We start from the raw sequence: 6151 nt of genomic DNA, 5'->3' as shown, positions 1-6151 counted from the left end.
GATCCCCAGCATGCTGTGCTGGCCTGGCCCCAGGGCATGCTGAGACAGCAATTGAGACTGGCACAGTGGTACATAATCCAAGCCCTTGGGAGGCTGAAAACAGGAGAACCACTATGAGTCCGATCTACATAGTGAGACCCTGTACTAAATACATTTTTTAAAAACCACATTATTTTGATTTTTTAAAATGTATTTGGATGTTGCAGGGTCTCACTACACAGCTTGGACTCATGGTGATGCCCCTGCTCTCAGCCTCCCCCACGCTAGGATTACAGGCATGCATCACTACAGGTGGACTCTGACAGGCTCAGCCCACCCTGGTGGCGGGGCTGGATGCAGCATGTGGTACCAGTAATTGAACCGAAGTACCTGCGCTTGCCTAAGCTTGTGTAAACAAGTGCTTTAGTCCACTGAGCTGTCACTGACCCCTGATCTTTCTAAAAGAAGGAGCTGGCATTGTATGTCAATTTGAAATGAAGGGAAGAAAAGCTACTAAAAATAATTTTCATGTCTTTTTTATTTGAATCTCCATGGGAGAATAATAGTTTAAATTTTTGTTTGTAGTTTCTCATGGTTTAAGAAATATTTTTTCCTGAAAATCTACCTGCGAATAAACAAGCAGAATCAGCCTCTCTAATACAGCATGAGCTTCTCACATACTTGATGCTTCAAAATACAAAACCAGAAGAGTGGAACTGTTTTAGGCTAATAATGCAAATAGGATTCCTCATTTATGTAGAGTTTGTTCCTTCCACTTTATATTGCTTTCTAATTGCTTTGTTCTTAATAATAGAATTGACTTGCCAAGATATTTTGACGGATATGTATCAAAATAGGAGTGTCCAGCCATTGCCACTTGGTGTAAAAGTCAAGGGTGAGTGAACAGAGGTCATTGTTGAAATAGCTTGCATGTTGCTATCTATGGAGTTGTAGGTGGCTTTGTTGTCACCTCCCTAGAGCATCTAGGAGCTGTCTGACCACCTAGAAATGTGTCACAAAGAAGTGACAAGGAAAATATATATAATAAATTATATGTATGTATATATATGTTAATCAGTAGAAAAAAATCAAACTACTATAATGGATTATAAGACATTTTACTTTTACTTGACATTATAATTATGAAAATAAGTTTTCTAACCTTGATCCTGTGACCGTGATATTCCTCCAAAGCTGAAATACTAATGGCTCTGTTACTGGCATAATTAGTCTCACTACCCACTCTTTACTCCTTTCAAGGACTAATCAACCTTTAAATAGATTGTAGGTATGATAACAATTATAGATAAATTTTTGCAATAGTTTGTCAAGGGAATATCCAGGCACTCTGGTGCACAAAGTAATCCTAGCCATTCAGAAGGCTGAGACAGGAAGATGGCAAGTTCTAACTCAACCTGGACCGCTTAGCGATACCCTGTCTTAAAATTCAATTTAAGGGCTGGGGAGATGGCTCAGTGGAATAAGTGCTTCCCTGGCAAGAGCAAGGGCCTGACTTCAATCCCCAGTTCCGGAAAGAAAAAAAAAAATTCAATTTAAGAAAAGGTCTGGGGCGGATGGCGGCGGCGGCAGGGCCGGGGCTGCCCGCTCCCTCACGTGCTTCCGAGGCTGCCTGGTGGGCGCACTGCTCGGGGACTGCATGCGCGCCATCTACTAGGCACACGACACCGTCAGCCTCACTTCAGTCCTGCATCACGTCCAGAGCCGGGAGCCGGAGCCCGGCTGGCCCGGCAGGGCCCGCACTAACCGACAACACAGCAATGGCCAGGGCCCTTGTGCAGTCCCTGCTGGCAAAGGAGGCCTTTGACGAGATGGACATGGCTCACAGGTTTGCCCAGGAGTACAAGAAAGACACTGACAGGGGTTACGAGGCCAGAGTAATTAATCATTGTTTTCAAGAAGCTTCTGAGCCCCAAGTGCCACGACATCTATGAACCTGCCTGGGCCCAGTTCAACGGGAAGGGCTTCTATGGCAATGCGGGTGCCATGCGGATGGCAGGCATCCCCCTGGCCTACAGCAATGTCCAGAATGTGCAGAAGTTTGCCTGGCTTTCAGCCCAGCTGACCCATGCCTCCTCCCTGGGTTGCAATGGTGCCATCCTGCAGGCCCTGGCTGTGCACCTGGCTCTGCAGGGTGAGTCCTCCAGTGAGCACTTCCTTGAACAGCTCCTGGGCCACATGGAGGCGCTGGAGGGGGATGCCCAGGCTGTCCTGGAGGCCAGAGAGTTGGGTATGGAAGAGCGTCCATACTCCAGCCGCCTGAAGAAGATTGGAGAGCTTCTAGACCAGGACTCGGTGACTCAAGAGGAAGTGGTGTCTGAGCTAGGGAATAGCATTGCTGCCTTTGAATCCATGCCCACTGCCATCTACTGCTTCCTGCACCATATGGAACCTGGCCTCGAGATCCCCTCTGCCTTTCACAGCCTCCAAAGGACTCTCATCTACTCCACCTCGCTTGGTGGGGACACGGATACCATTGCCACCATGACTCCAAAGGAAAAAAAAAACTGTCTGGGGAGATAGCTCAGTGGTCTAAGCACCAGCCTGGCAAGCTCAAAGACCTGGGTTTCCTTCTGGGTACCGCATGACCTACCACCCCAGAATCTTGGGCACACCATACTGGCCACCGAAATTGGGTGTGGTGGTACATGCCTGTAATCCCCAGAGCTGGGGAGGCTGAGACAGGAGGATCACTACAAGTCTGAGCTACATAGAGAAACCCTGTACCAAATAAATAAATAAATAGATTTTTTTTTTTTTTTGACAGAACCGGGGATTGAACTCAAGCCCTTACACTTGCCAGGGAAGCGCTTATTCTACTGAGCCATCTCCCCAGCCCCTAATAAATAGATTTTTAAAAGAAAGAAAAAAAATATTTAAACACAAATAACCCAGTAGAAAATGAGTAAATGAGGGCTGGTAAGATGGCTCAGTGGTCTAAAGCGCCTACTTAGAACAAGCTAAGCTAAACAAAAGCACAGGGACCACAGTTCAATCCCCAGCACCACATGCCAGCAGCCCCACCCCCTGGTGGGCTAAACTGGCCACACACAAAATAAATAAATAAAGTTATTAAAAAAAAGAAGAAAATGGGCAAATGACATTAATAGACACTACTGAATAGAAGTATGAATGACCTATAAATATATGAAAAAATATTAACTTCTGATGGAAAAATCATTGCTTTGATTTATATTTCCCTAATGGCTAAATATGGTAATATTTTTTCATACACTTTTTTTGCAGGGGAGATGGTTTCAGACAGGGTTTTGCTATGCAGTTCAGGCTGGCCTTGAGCTTCCCAGGCTCGTCCCAAACTTGCCATGAAGCTCCTGCATCAGCCTCCCAAGTGCTGGTGTTACAGGCATGTGCCACCACACTCAGCTTCCTCTGCTCTTTTTAATAGATAATTCCTCATCCTTTTTTTTTTTTCTGGCATACTAAATGGCTCATTAGTATATGAAAAAATAGCCAGGCATGGGTGGGGCGATGCCTGTAATCCCAGCACTTTTTTTTTTTAATTTATGTATTTGGAACAGGGTCTGGCTATGCAGCTGAGACTCCTAGTGATCCTCCTCTCTCAGCCTCCTTAGCACTGGGATTACAGGCATGTGCCACAAGCTCGGTGGACCTGGCATGGCATGTGGTACAGGGATCAAATCTGGGTCCTTGAGCTTGCCAGGCAGGCTCTTAGACCACTGAGCTATCTCCCTGGCCAAACCCAGCACTCTTGGGGCAGGAAGATTACTGTGAATTTGAGACCAGCCTGGGCTACAAAGTGAGCTCAGGGCCAGCCTGAACTGCATAGCAAGACTCTGTCTCAAAAAAAAAAAAAAAAAAAAAAAAAAAGGCTGAGGATATAGCTCAATGAAAGAACCTTGCCTAGAGGCCCTGGATTCAATACCCAGTACATTTAAAAATTTTTTTTAAAAAAAGTTACATTGAAGTGGAGCAAGGTAACTGCTTTGTTCTGCAAGCAATGTTGGAAGGACTGGGAATGGAGATTAGGGTTAGTGGCTAAAGGAAGTAATTTAAGACCTATTGGAAGGGCCAGGGAGATAGCTCAGTAGAATAAGTGCTTGCCTGGCAAGCTCAGGGTCTTGAGTTCAATCCCCAGTTCTGCAAAAAAACAAAAAAACAAAACAAAACAAAAAAAAAACAAAAAACAAAAAACAGACCTATTGGAGGAAGTAGAAGAAAATGAAAAAGACATTGGGGGATAGTGGATTCATGGAGGTCTCAACAAACTCTGGAAGGAAGAGAGTTTGTAGGAAATAAGGCAGGAGCAACTTGAACACCCTGAGGCCTGAAGACCCAGAAATATTCCAGAATTCTGCAAAATCCATGCAGACTCTTGAGTTGGGGTACTGTGGGAAAGTGCTTTGTTTTGTTTTGCTTTGTTTCTGGCAAGTAACAGAATGAGGAGGAAGAATACAGAGGCTGGCATTTTACCAGGTGCAGTAAGGAAGGATTCCGGTGGAGCCAGGAAGTGAGATCAGAAGGCTGAAATGCAGCAGCAATTCAGGCCTGGAACAACTTAGTGTCCAAGGGCCATGCTCAGAGGCTGCTAAGTACTGTGGTGGGTTGTTTTTGCCTGTACAGGCCTGGTGCTCCTGTCCCTGAGAGAACATGTGAAGGCAGGGATAGCTGGAGACAAAGCCCTGGCCACTAAATCCCACAGCTGGTCTTTGGACAGGAATCTGGCACCCAGCCTCACCTCCTGGAAAGTTACTCTTCTGACAACAGAAAACACGGACTATTTCTTTGAAGGGCTCTCAAGAATCAGGTTCATCTCAATAAAATTATTTTTAAAAAATCAGGTTCATTGCAGGGCCTGGTGGTGCACACCTGTAATCCCAGCACTCAGTAGGCTGAGGTAAGAAGATTGCTGCAAGTTCAAGGCCAACCTGGGCTACATAGTTAGGTCAGAAGCAGCCTGAACTATACAGCAAGACCCTGTCTCAAAAAAAAAAAAAAAGCAAAAACAAATCAGGTTCATTGTCTTTCATACTAAATATATAATCTTTAAATTTAAAGCTAAATTATAGAACATACTTATACCACTTCTATTACTATTCACCATGTCCATGACCCTTCTGCCTCCTACTACATGTCACCAGTCACTGCTGTCCAGATTCAACATTTCTCCAAATTCAGTTTGTATAACACTTAGCTCCTGTGTTTACCCTGAGCCAGCCCTCCCACATGTATCCATCACCTCAAAATCCCAGCCCCAGAGGTGGCTTTGAATTCTCTGTTCTTTTCCATTTATATCTCCTCAGGTGTCGAGTTTATTTTTTCCTTTGTCCTCTCTCCTGCTCATATCCCATCTCTCTATAACTATTGCTACCACCTTCATATAGATGGTGGTGCAGATAGTTGGGATACTTACACTTTTCCTTGGCTCACTGGGGAAAAGCGTTTGTGCTGATGTTTGTACAAGTGAATGCTGGTATCTTGCACTCTAATTTAAAGATAACAACACACAATGTATTAGCCATTGTTACCCTCCTATCATCTTGCTTTGAGACTGTTTTGGGTTTGGTTTTGTAGTTGTAGTTGTAGTTGCTGTTGTTGTTGTTGTTGTTGTGTGCGCAGAGTCTCACTACAGTTTGAACTCGCAATGATCCTGCTGCTTTTCGCCTCTGATGCTGGGATTACAGTTGCATGCCATCACACCCAGACTCCATCGCATGCTTAGTGCACCCAGGGGTGGGATCAAGTCCTGGTCCCTGCTCTTGCCTGAGCAAACACTTAGTCCAATAAGCTAACTTGCCAGCCCTTTTTTTTTTCTTTTTAGAATTAAAACAAAATTCAATACCCAATTCTGCAAAAATAAAAAAATAAATTAAATTAAAACAAAAACACAGAAAGATGCTGGTGGCATTAGATGGGATGGCGGCAGTAGCAGGCAACAAGGACTTTTATCTTCTTTGTTCTAGCCATTCCACACCCTCCTGTCAGTCAAGTCAATCCCACCACATCATGCTTCTCATAGTCTCTCCATCACAACACACATCTCATGAAACTCCTTCAATACTATATGCAGGAGAAATTTTTCTGTAAGGAAAAGACTTCACAGGCCATATGATCTCTGTAGTCACAACCCTACTATACCCTTTCAGTGCAAAAGGCAGCTACTGACAGTATCTGA

At 44.5% G+C, this 6151-nt stretch overlaps 1 pseudogene; it reads left to right on the top strand.

Moving 5' to 3' along the window:
- The window catches only part of LOC101565977, a 10122-nt pseudogene extending 3971 nt beyond the window's left edge, over positions 1–6151 (top strand).

The sequence above is a fragment of the Octodon degus genome, unplaced genomic scaffold (genome assembly GCF_000260255.1).
Source record: "Octodon degus isolate 3935 unplaced genomic scaffold, OctDeg1.0 scaffold00021, whole genome shotgun sequence".
Taxonomy (NCBI): Eukaryota; Metazoa; Chordata; class Mammalia; order Rodentia; family Octodontidae; genus Octodon; species Octodon degus.
This window is presented reverse-complemented; position numbering and strand designations above follow the sequence as displayed.